Genomic DNA, 12,841 nt, shown 5'->3' with positions numbered 1-12,841 from the left:
CTAATAAAATAAATCATGTCCTATCAAAGAAAAATACCTTTAGCCCATAGGTGGTATAAATCTTGAAACAATCCTAAATCCACTATTTTAGATGACCTTCCAAAGAAATTATTACTTGACCTAATCTCATCCCCAAAAGTAGAGTTGTCTAGTGAAAGGTAGGGTAGAGAACCAATTGCTTCCCACAATCAGTCCTATAGGGTGTTTTCCTAAGATTGGTCACCACGATTACCTTCATCCCATGTGGGACGTCAAGTCTTGAGATTCTTGGTGATCAACCACCACACCGAATTCCCTACCATGGGTTGGGTAGCCCCGAGGGGAAATGTTCGCACGATGACCTAGCCTAACCCCCTCTGAATCGGGTTTCTGACGCATGCCATATTTGGACCGTGGGATGGTGAAGGATTTTAAGCTCCCTAATATGTCAAATTCTATGTCTCAATGTAAGAAATCAATGGGTTTTATTGGAAGCCTATCCCACTGATCCTATAGTTAAACTACATAGATTGTTTTGACTTGGTGCTCAAGTGGGCTAAATCTATGTGTGTTGGATTATTAAGGTGTAGTGTTTCAAGTATTGGCTTGGCAGTGTTAACCAAGCTCACGTTTTTTTAGGGTGTGAGTGTGTGAAAATGATGTGTCAAGTGGATGAGCTAATTGAGCATGTTTTATGATGTCATGTGCTGCTGAAAATAAAGTGTTGAAATACTGTAAATAATGTTGAAAAGGACAAAAAATAAACATCAAATGAAGCACACGAACCCCCACCCAAAAAAGGCTATTAAGCAGCTATGAAAGAGAAGGAAAACAAGCTACTCAAAGACACATAAAAGGCCTACACTATCTAATGTCAAGGGGACTGAGATCTAGATGCACTAATCTTCTATAAATGGTGTAGACACATAACAAAAATCAGAGGTGAAAAATGTTGTAAAGGATAGAGATGAAGCTCCAAAACCTAGTGTACTCAAGGGGATTCTAAGGGGGGAAGGAAAAATCCAAACTCTAAAGGGAGAAAAGGTGAAATAAACCTATCCAAAAGTGTTGTAACCTAATGGATCAAACCCTGCAAACTAGTGGTTGAAAATGCTAAAACCCTAGACTCCTCACCTAGCTAATCTCTTCCTAAAAAGGTGGAGGTGTACTCTAAACCCTAGGGGGGTTTTTACTTCCAAAGAGAACAACTAAAATAATCTGGGCCTGGGGGGGCTGAAATAGAGATAAGAAACCCTTCCCTTTCCATACATAACACTCTCATCAATCTTAATTTTTTTTGAAAAAATCTCAGAAAAAACCCAAAACACAGGTACTGACCTAGAAACAACAGAAAACACAGATATTTGGCCAAAAAGCATGCTTTGGAATGCAGATCCGAGGCTGAAAAGTTGGTTTTTCTCCTAGGACTCTTGTTCGGTAGATCTCACACAAATTTTTTCGTCTCCTGCTCGACTAGTACCTGTGACCCACATAAAGAAACAGAAAACCACCAGAATTCAAAAATTTGACAGAAAAAAGGAAAGAAAACTATAAATAGAAATTGTGATATAAATAGCTGCAGAAAACCATAAAATTTACTGAAACTTTAGTCACCCAAGAATTGAATTACTACACCAGTGGAGTCACCGTTTTTTGAAGACAAATGTAACTAAAAACATAGTGGAGTCGCCAATTGTTAGTATGAAATTTCTTGGAAGGTGTACCAAAAACACTTCACTTGAGTCACCAGTGACAAGTGAACCTAAAAAAAATGTGGTTGCTTACGCTTAAGATCTACAATAATAAAACAAGAAAAAGATGCAATAAAAAGATATATGTGATCCAAAATAGAAAACAACAATGGAAATCCAATGTAATAACCCAATATTTAAAGAATTTTAAAGAAGAATAATATTTATCAATAACGCCTGGTGAAGAAGATCTACTAAAGGGTCTTCAAATCCCCCTCCATGGGACATGTCCTTTGATGTCCTTAATGCTTCAATGATCGATTCTCTCTCTCAATATATGAAAAAACCCAAAACAATGTGTAGAACTCAAGTGGGAGCTCAAATGCAAGAAGATGATAGTGGTGATTATGATAATGATCATGATGAAGAATGAATGGAAAACCGTCTTATTTATAACAAAGTATTGGGTTTATCTTGAAAATGGAGAATAATAAAGTAATATTGTCCAAATCAAGATCTAACCATCAGGAATACTTTATTATATTTTTTGGAGATGAAAAAAATATTTAAAATGGTCAAATATCTTTATCTAGAAATAATTAACAAATAAAGTGATTTATTAATTATTTCGCAAGGATTAAGAATGGTGTGAAATTGAAATAATTATTAAATAGTGATTTAACAATTATTCCAATAATAGAATTAAGGAATAATAAATAAATAGTGATTTATTTAATTATTCCTAGGTGATTTAGTTAAATGTGACAAGAAATAATTATCAAATAATGATTTAATAATTATTCCTACAAAAAATTAAATAAATAATGATTTATTCAATTATTCTCATGGGGTTTTTTAATTTTAATCATAAATAATTTAATAAACATGGTTTACTAAATTATATCCCATGGTAAAAGTGATTTTACTATGGTAAAATTAATCCTACATGGTGTATTTCAATCCACCTAGTTAGAAATGGCCAGGTGATCAATTTTTGGTGATAACTCATAGTGTCGTGGGATCCAATTTGAAAATAATGAAAGGAGGTCCGCATAGTGGTAGAGGAGCAATTATAGCAAAGCTCCGGCAAAGGAACAATTTCTCATCCAATTGTAGTTGGATAGTCCAATGGTAGTTGGGCAAGGATAGACTAATCATGGTGGCCTTCAGTAGATGGTAGTCCGTAGATCCGTAGAGAACAAAGTCTTATGAGTTGATCAGTAGTATCAGGTCTCCTAGCTGATGGGTGTTGGAATTTTTATATGAGGCTGAGTCTCCATGTTGATGGTAGTCATCCAACTATGTAAGAGATCAATTGCTTGACTAATAGAAATTCAGAGCAGAGCAGCAGCAGTAGGGGTGGTTTTTCTCCAGAAACGGTTTCCACAAAAAATTTTGTGTCTTATGTGTGATAATGTGATTGTGAGCATTTCTTATAGTTTGTATTGTTGCTTATGTTTTTCAGTTATGTTTATGTGATGCACATACTATGATGTTTATTAGTTGTTGGTTAACATATGTGTGATTCAATAATTGAAGTTTAAATGGGTAAAAATCATATATATATCACACTACTAATTCACCCTCCCCTCTCAATAGCTCAAAGGTTTCCAACAAGACCAATCACATTCCAAATATCAATATGAGGAAGTTTGATGGAAAGGATCCAATAACAAGGATACTACATATGGAGCAATATGTCGATCTATATGATATGCAACCCTCACAAAATGTACGTATTGCATATTTATATTTAGAACCCAATCAGTTTGTATGGTATCAATGGCTTTTTTCTTGTAAACCACTTGATACTTGGTCAATTTTTAAGAAGGAAATGATAGCACATTAGGAGGATACAAAGAGAAATGCCTTATTTAGCTAATTAATAGATCTCAAACAAAAGGATTCAATGGCAGAGCACATTGAGGATTTATAAAAATTGAATATCAGGGAAACTGATATTCTAGAGGAGCATATGATTGATGCCTTCATAAGGAATTTAAAGGATAACATCCAACATGAGGTTCACCTTTGGGAACTTCAATCAATGGAGAAGGCATTTAGGGTGGCAAGAAAAGTTGAAATTAAAATATGGCAACAAGGAAGTCTACCACTCACAACTATAAATATGGAAGTATTGTTGCTCCTAGCCTTCCATAACCTACAAGGTTGATGCCACAACAATTGGAGGAAAAAAGAGCAAAAGGGCTTTGTTACAATTATGATAGAAAATACAATAAAGGTCATAACTGTGTTGAGAAGAAATTATTCTACATAGATTGTGAAGAGGAGGAAGAAAAGGAACAAGAAATATAAAAAAACGAGGATATACACAAGCAAGGAGAAAGAAGAAATGAATCTGAACATATCTTGTAATGCATTGACATGAATTACCACTCCTCAAACTCTCAAGATAGAAGGATATATCAAGAAGAAAAAGGTAATAGTTCTAATTGATTCAGGTAGTACCCATAACTTTATTCATTATAAGATAACCAAGGAATTGAATTGCTTCCTATATCCAACACCAAACTGTCAAGTGATGGTTGCAAATAGAGGAACTATAAATTTCTTTGGAAAGTTCCATAATATCAAGCTAACCATGGGGGAAAATGTATTGAATAGTCCAATGTTTTCCATGCAAATGGGTGGTGTTGATGTTGTACTATGAGTCCAATGGTTACAAGCTTTGGGGACGATAGCTTTTAATTTTCAAGAACTTTTCTTGAATTTTTTTTTGGAAGGAAAACAATTTGAATTAAGGGGTATCACAGGGAAACTAAGAAATATAATTAGCTCTAATGGCATGACAAATATTTTATTTCTTCAGAGGTTCAAACATCAAAATCATCTATTTCTCCATATCTCCAAAACTTCTTGGACAATCATTCCAAGGCATTTGAGACTCCCAAAGACCCCCCACATATTCATGATCATGATCATGATCATGTTATTAACTTGATTCTAGGAAGTATTCCTCCAAACATGAGACCTTACAGATATCCCTATGCCCGAAAGAGTGAAATTGAATGTATGGTTGTAGAAATGCTAAAGGCTGGTATAATTCAACCTAGTCAAAGTTCTTTCTCTGCTCAAGTAGTATTGGTGCACAAGAAGGATGGATCGTGGCATATGTGTCTGAATTATAGGGAGCTCAACAAGCTCACTATTAAATACAACTTTTGCATTCATATCGTTGATGAATTGGTGGATGGATTAAATTGAGAAATTTATTACACCAAGATGCATCTTCGTTTAAGATATCAACTAATTAGAATCAAGAATAAAGAAATTCTAAAAACAACATTCATAACTTATGAGGGTCATTATGAATTTTTGGTCATACCTTTTGGCCTTACTAATGCTCCTTCCACATTTCAAGTTTGATGAATTCCATTTTCAAACACTTCCTTAGAGAAATTGTGCTAGTATTTTTTGAAGATACACTAATCTACAATAAGTCTTGGAAGGATCACGTTCAACATGTTGACAAGGTACTCAAACTATTGGAAGAGAAACAATTATATGAAAAAACCTCCAAATGTTTCTTTCGTGTATAGGAGGTGGAATATTTGGGTCATATTGTATCTCATGTGGGTGTTCAGGTAGACCCTAACAAAATTAAAGCCATTAAGGAATGGAAAATTCCCACAACCATAAATCATCTTCTAGGATTTCTTGGGTTGATAGGGTATTATCACAAGTTTGTTAAGAATTATGGGATAATAACATCGCTTCTAACAACATTATTGAATAAAGATGCATTTCCTTGGACTCCAGAAGCAACTAAGGCCTTTGAACATCTTAAAGAGGAAATGTGCCAAGAACAATTCTTAGCTACACCAAACTTCAAAAAAACCTTTATTGTGGAATATGATGCCTCAAGAAATGGAATTGGTGTTGTTTTAATGCAAGAAGGAAGACCCATTGCTTTTGAAAGTCGTCCAATCAAAGGAAAGTATTTACACAAACCTATTTATGAGAAGGAAATGTTGGAAATACTACATGCACTAAAGCAATGGGGCCTTACCCAATGGGAATACACTTAAAGGTAAAAAAAATCATGAAAGTCTTAAATAATTTTTGGAACAAAGATTCTCTTCAGAAGAGTAGCAAAACTTGGTCACAAATACGTTGGGTTATGACTTTGAAATCATCTACAAAAAAGGGAAGCAAAATGTTGTTTCAGATGCACTCTCAAGAAAGGATGAGGATGTGAAAGCATTGCTTTGTTCCATTTCTATTATCCAACCTGATTGGATAACCGAAGCAAGGGATGAATGGAAGAATGACGAAGAAGGGTGGACACTCATTCAAAAGTTGCAAAAAGATCCCAATACATTTGATACATTTTGTTGGAAAAAGGATTAATTGTGGTAAACATATCACTTATATCTTTGTAAGAATTCCCAACTTAAGAAAAATATTATTTTGGAATTACGCACCTCCCCATTAGGAGCACACTCAAGACTTTTAAAAACTTACCAAAGGATAAAGAAGGATTTTTTTGGGATGGCCTTAAATCTGATATTCAAAATTTTGTGGCAGAATGTTTGGTTTTCCAACAAAACAAAGTTGGGACAATTAAGACCTCGAGTCTGTTCATTAGGGCAGTTTTGAGGTCTAAAATGGGCCTCCTAAGGAAATTATAAAATAATAGTGGAAATAATAAAACAATATTGGATTACATCATGAAATTTTAGAGGTAAAAAAGAAAAAACTATTTTTTCAACTCCTTCTTCAGCTTATCTCCCTATGGGTTTACTCAAATTTTGAGCGAAAACACTCGTTGGACGAAAATTTTGATTCCTAATCCAAGGAGTACCCATGTTGCATACTTTTGATGGAACTTGCTACACAAAAAATGAGAAATACATGAAAAGCATGATTGCAATCACATTGTTTCATGTATTTCTCATTTTTCGGGTAGTAGGGTCCATAGAAGGTATGCAACATGGGTACTCCTTGGATGGGGAATTAAATTTTACATCCAACGAGTAATCCTGCTTGAAATTTGAGTAAAACCTTAGGGAGATAAGTTAAAAATACGAGTTGAAAAAATTATTTTATTATTTTATTATTTTTTAATCTTTTTACTTTTTTACTCCAAAAATGGTGAATCTTCCCCCATGGTTGACATCATCATCTTGAATCCTATTGGTGCTTATAAAGTTTATTTTGTTTGTACATTTTTCTTTGGAGGCCCATTTTAGACCTCAAAATTCCCCTAATGACAACCTTTAGCCATTCCAAGTCATCATTGGGAGGAGGTCTGAATGGGTTTTATCACAGGTTTACCCAATTCTGAAGGAAAGAGTGCCATCATGGTGGTAGTAGATAGACTTACCAAGTATGCATACTTTTGTGCAATATCTCATCCTTTTAAAGCCAATACAGTTGCCACTGCATTTATGGAAACAATTCAAAATCTATATGGAAACCCAAATATTATTGTAAGTGACAGAGATCCCATTTTCACTGGAAATTTTTTGATAGAATTATTTTGTTGTCGTTGTACTCAATTAGCTCATAACTCATCTTATCATCCTCAATCTAATAAATAAATTGAGATAGTGAACAAATGTTTGGAAGGATATCTTTATTTCTTTGCATTTGATAAACAAACACAATGGTTCAAGTGGTTACCTCTAGTTGAATGGTGGTATAACACTTCCTTCCATACTGCAGCAAAAATCACCCCATTTATGGCACTTTATGGATATCATCCACCATCCATCACCTCATGTTTGAGAGAAAATTATAAGGTTCAAGAAGTGGAAGATCACATCGAGCATCAATAACAAGTTCTCCAATTCTTAAATGATAACATCACTCTCGCACAAAATAAAATGAAACAATAGGTAGATCAACATCGTAGTGAAAACATTTTTGATGTAGGACACTAGGTATTTTTACGGCTACAACCATACAAACAAATGTCCCTCAAGTAAAATAAGAAGGATAATAAATTATCACCCAAGTAATATGGTCCTTACAAGATGTTGCAAAAGTTTGGTACTATGGCATACAAATTTGAGTTACCTGCTTTTGGGTGTGGAGCTTGATTATCTTCTTTATTTAGAGGCATCACCACATTGGACTCCAGTTCGTAATGTGGCAACAATGCCAGCCGTAAAATATATGCTACAAGGGGGGTTCGGAGGGGGCAGCTACAATCTTTGGGACCCCCCCGGCAGAGATTGGGGGAAGCGCCCTGAAGCTAAAAATAGATGTAAAATTGCCTTGTAAAATGTTGTAATTTCGTAGTCAATCTAGGTTGTTCATTAGGCAAAGATCTGACGGTAGAAGTTATGTTTAATTTAGGGTTTTTTGCTCTAGAAGAAAACCCCCTTGATATATATGAGGGAATTGGATTGCATCTATGTAAATCTGTATTATGAGTGAGAAAGAGAGAGGAGATTGTGTGAGAGTAAAGAGGGAATTACAGCGGACCTACTGTAGATTATATCTCTTCAGTTTGCTAGATAATATAGAAGGAAGGACTGGCTGTTTCCCGTGGACGTAGCCCAAATTGGGTGAACCATGTATATTTGTGTCTCTCTTGTTTTTATGTGTTTAATGTGTTTATATTTCTGCAATATATTTTATGTGTTCCATTGCTCTATAATATATAATTGTATAACAATTGGTATCAGAGACAAAATTCTATTTGGCTGATAAACTCACAGGGTTCATGGTTTGAGTGGGAGCAATGGCGGAAGATGGTAGGTTTAGGGTCGAAAAATTTAACGGCCAAAACTACCAATTGTGGAAGATGTAGATGGAAGATTATTTTTACCAAAAAGATCTGTACCTACCATTGAGCGGAAAGACAAAGAAGCTAATGAGTATGACAGACACACAATGGGATATTCTTGACAAAAAGGCACTTCGGACAATACGATTGTGCCTAGCGGTGTCGGTAGCCTTTAATATTTCAAAGGAAATGACAACAAAGGGTTTAATAAAGACATTTCCCAAACTATATGAAAAACCCTAGGCCTCAAATAAGGTATTTCTTATGAAGTGTTTATTTAATATGAATATGTCAGAAGGTGGATCGGTTGCTGATCATTTAAATGAATTTAATACAGTTACCAGTCAGTTAAGTTTTGTAGGGGTAACTTTTGATGATGAAGTTAGGGCTCTGTTATTTCTATGCTCATTGCCAGAAAGTTGGAGTGGTTTAGTTATGGCCATTAGTAATTCTGTCTCTGGATCTAGTACTTTGAAGTTTGATGATGTTGTTAGTGCAATCCTTAGTGAGGAAATGCAATGGAAAAGATCTGGTGAGACTTTAGGTAATGCTTTGACTATAAAAACTAGGGGAAGAAAAATGGAAAGAGGAAATAGCCCAGGATATCGTAGTAAGTCAAGGAAAGGCATATCCAAGTCCAGATCAAGGATAGTGTGCTGAAAACGCGAGAAGAAAGGACACCTGAAGAAAGACAAGTAGTCTCGAAAGGGAAAAGAAGGAGATGCGCATCAGGAAAACAATCATGAAGCGAACATGATAGGTGATGTGTTGCAAGATGCTTTGATTCTTTCATTAGAAAATATTATTTATTCCTGGGTGGTAGATTCAAGGGCCTCATTACATGCCACACATGATAGGAAACATTTTCATGATTATGTTCAAGGAGATTTTGGACAGGTTCGATTGGGTAATTATAAACCCTGTAAAATCATTGGAATGGGTACAGTTTTCATAAAACGGTGGAATGGAAATCAATGGCTATTGAAGGAGGTAAGGCATGTTCGAGATCTTAAGAAAAATATTATTTCAACATGGAATTTGGGAGGTGAAGGTTGTGTGACTACTTTTACAAATAAAACCCGAAAGGTCAATAAAGGAGCCCTGGTAATAGAAAAAGAAGAAAAGGTTGGTACATTGTATTTATGCAATGATATTTATAATTTTGTTAATGCTTTAACCTCTATAGGAGAAGATGTGTCATTATGGAATCATGGGCTCAGGAACATGCATGAGAAGAGGATGAAAATTCTTCACTCAAGAAATTTGTTGCCAGGTTTGAAACATGTTGATTTAAAATTATGTGAGAATTGTGTTTATGGAAAACAGAAGAGAGTCAGATTCCTCAGAGTTGGGAAAGAAAAGAAGAGCGAAAATTTAGAGCTTGTGCATACAGATGTATGGGGACCTGCTCAGGTATCATCCTTCGGTGGCTCTCGTTTTTATGTTACTTTTATTGATGATGCAATGAAAAAAACCTGGATTTATTGTATTCGAAATAAATCTGATGTATTTGAAACTTTCAAGAAATGGAAATATTTGGTTGAAAATGAGATAGGAAAAAGGTTGAAGTGTCTCAGATCAGACAATGGAGGTGAATATTGTAGCAAAAAGTTTGATAGGTATTTCCAAAGAATGGAATTCATAGAGAGAAGATAGATCCATGAACACCACAAGAAAATGTTGTGTCAGAAAGGATGAACAGGACAATCATGGAGCGTGCAAGGTGCATGAGATTGCATGCATGATTTCCTTTACAATTTTGGGCTGATGCTGTAGATATTGATGTTTATCTAATAAACAAAGGGCCTTCAAGTTCCTTGGATGGTGGTATTCCAGAGGAGGCATGGATAGGTAAAAAGGTAAACTACTCATTTTTAAAAACTTTTGGTTGTGAAGCCTTTGTCCACATTAATAAAAAAATAGAACAAAGCTTGAGGGAAAATCAAAGAAATGTACGTTTATTGGATATGGTGTTAATGATTTTGGTTATTGTTTTTATGATTATGAAAAACGCAAAATCATTAGAAGCAGAGATGTCATATTCAATGAAAAGGTTCTGTATAACGATCATCTGCAGGAAAAGAAACAGGAAAAAGAAAACAAAGAATACACAATGCTTGATGAGATCATAGAAAAAGTGATGGTGCCTGAAAATCATAACGATCAACAGCCAGAACAACAACAACAAGCACTCATACACTTGAAAGTGGTGTTAGAAGAACTACCAGGATAAGTAGACCCCCTGAACGATACTCTCCTTCATTATATTATGTATTGTTGACTGATTCTGGTGAACCAGAATGCTGTGAAGAAGCAGTGCAGGTAGAAACCAGGAAGAAGTGGGAGCAAGCCATGAAAGAAAATATGGACTCCTTAGCACATAACTAGACTTGGGACTTAGTCAGGTTTCCTGTAGGTAAAACAACATTGTAGGATAAATGGGTTGAAGGAAGAAGATGGAGGTAGAAAAAGGTATAAAGCTAGACTTGTGGTGAAGGGGTTTGCACAGAAAAAAGCGTATAGATTTTGATAAGATATTTTCTCATGCTGTTAAAATGAATTTAATTAGAACTATTTTAAGTCTAGTAGCAGCTGGAGATTTACATCTTGAGAAGTTAGATGTAAAGACAACCTTTCTCCATGGGGATTTGGAGGAAGATATATATGAAACAACCACAAGGATATGAGGTAAAAGGGAAGGAGAAACTAGTGTGTAGGTTGAAGAAGAGCTTGTATGGCTTAAAACAAGTTTCAAGGTAGTGGTTTCTAAAATTTGACAGGTTTATGTATGAACAAGGTTATACTAGATGTCACTCTGATCATTGTGTTTATCTCAAAAGGAAAAATGATGGTAGCTATATTATACTGTTATTGTATGTAGATGACATGCTTTTTGCAGGTTCTAACATTCATGAAATAAATGTGCTCAAAAGAAAAATGGAAAACTCATTTGCAATGAAGGATTTGGGTGCTACAAAACAAATCCTTGGTATAAGAATAACTAGAGACAAGAAGAATCACAAATTAACATTGTCTCAGAGTGAGTACATACAAAAGGTGTTGAAAAGGTTTAAAATGCAGAATGCAAAACTAGTTAGTAAACCTTTGGCTAGCCATTTCAAATTAAGTAAGGAAATGTGTCCCAAGACTCAGGAAGAAATGGATTATATGTCTAAAGTTCCATATGCATCAACATTTGGAAGCTTAATATATGCAATGGTCTACACAAGGCCTGATATTGCACATGCAATGGGAGTTGTAAGTAGGTACATGAACAATCAAAGAAAAGAACATTGGATGGCAGTGAAGTGGATTCTCAAGTATTTGAGAGGTACCACAAATCAAGCATTTTGCTTTGGTGGTTCAAACATTGCTCTACAGGGATATGTTGATGCAAATATGGCAGGTGATAGAGATAACAGGAGGAGCACCATAGGTTATGTGTTTACTATAGGTGGAACAACTGTTAGTTGGGTCTCAAAACTACAAAGTGTTGTTGCACTCTCAACAATGGAAGCAAAGCATGTTGCTGCTATAGAGGCTAGTAAAGAAATGATTTGGCTACAAAGGTTTCTGGATGAATTGGGTAAGAAGCAAGCGTTGGGCAGGTTATACAGTGACAACCAGAGTTCCATACAACTAGCAAAGAACTCTGCATTTCGTTCCAAGACTAAACATATACAGTTCAAGTACCATTTCATAAGGTCAACATTGGAAGATGGACAGTTGAAGCTGGAAAAGATACACACTAGCCAGAATCCTGTAGACATGTTAACAAAAGTTGTAACTAGGGAGAAACTGAGATTCTGCTCAGTGTCAATTGGTCTTCAAGTATGATGAGGAATATGAGAAACATCCAGGTCCAATGTGGAGTCATTTTCTAGCAAATGAAGCAGCGATGGGGTTGTTATAATCAGTCTCAAAGTGGGAGATTGTTGGGTGTGGAGCCTGATTATCTTCTTTATTTATAGGTATTGCCACATTGGACCCCAGTTCGTAATGTGGTGGCAATGCCGCCCGTAAAATATACATTGAAAGGGGGGCCCAAGGGGGGGATGGGGCATGGGCTACGATCTTTGGGAGCCCCCCTTGGCGGGGGATCGAGGGCAGCACCCCCGAAGCTAAAAATAGATGTAAACTTGCCTTGTAAAATGTTGTAATTTCGTATTCAATCGAGGCATTCATTAGGCGAAGATCTGACGGTAGAAGTTATGTTTAATTTAGGGTTTTTTCCCTAGAAGGCAACCCCCTCGCTATATATGAGGGAATTGTATTGCATCTATGTAGATCTAGATTCTGAGTGAGAAAGAGAGAGGAGATTGTGTGAGAGCGAAGAGGGAATTACAACGGATCTACTGTAGGTTGTATCTATTCAGTTTGCTGGATAATATAAAAGGAAGGACTAGATATTTCC

The sequence above is a fragment of the Pinus tabuliformis genome, chromosome 5_2, assembly GCF_031772625.1.
Source record: "Pinus tabuliformis cultivar Carrire ecotype Pingquan chromosome 5_2, CPIR1, whole genome shotgun sequence".
Taxonomy (NCBI): Eukaryota; Viridiplantae; Streptophyta; class Pinopsida; order Pinales; family Pinaceae; genus Pinus; species Pinus tabuliformis.
Note: the sequence above shows the minus strand (reverse complement) of the source record.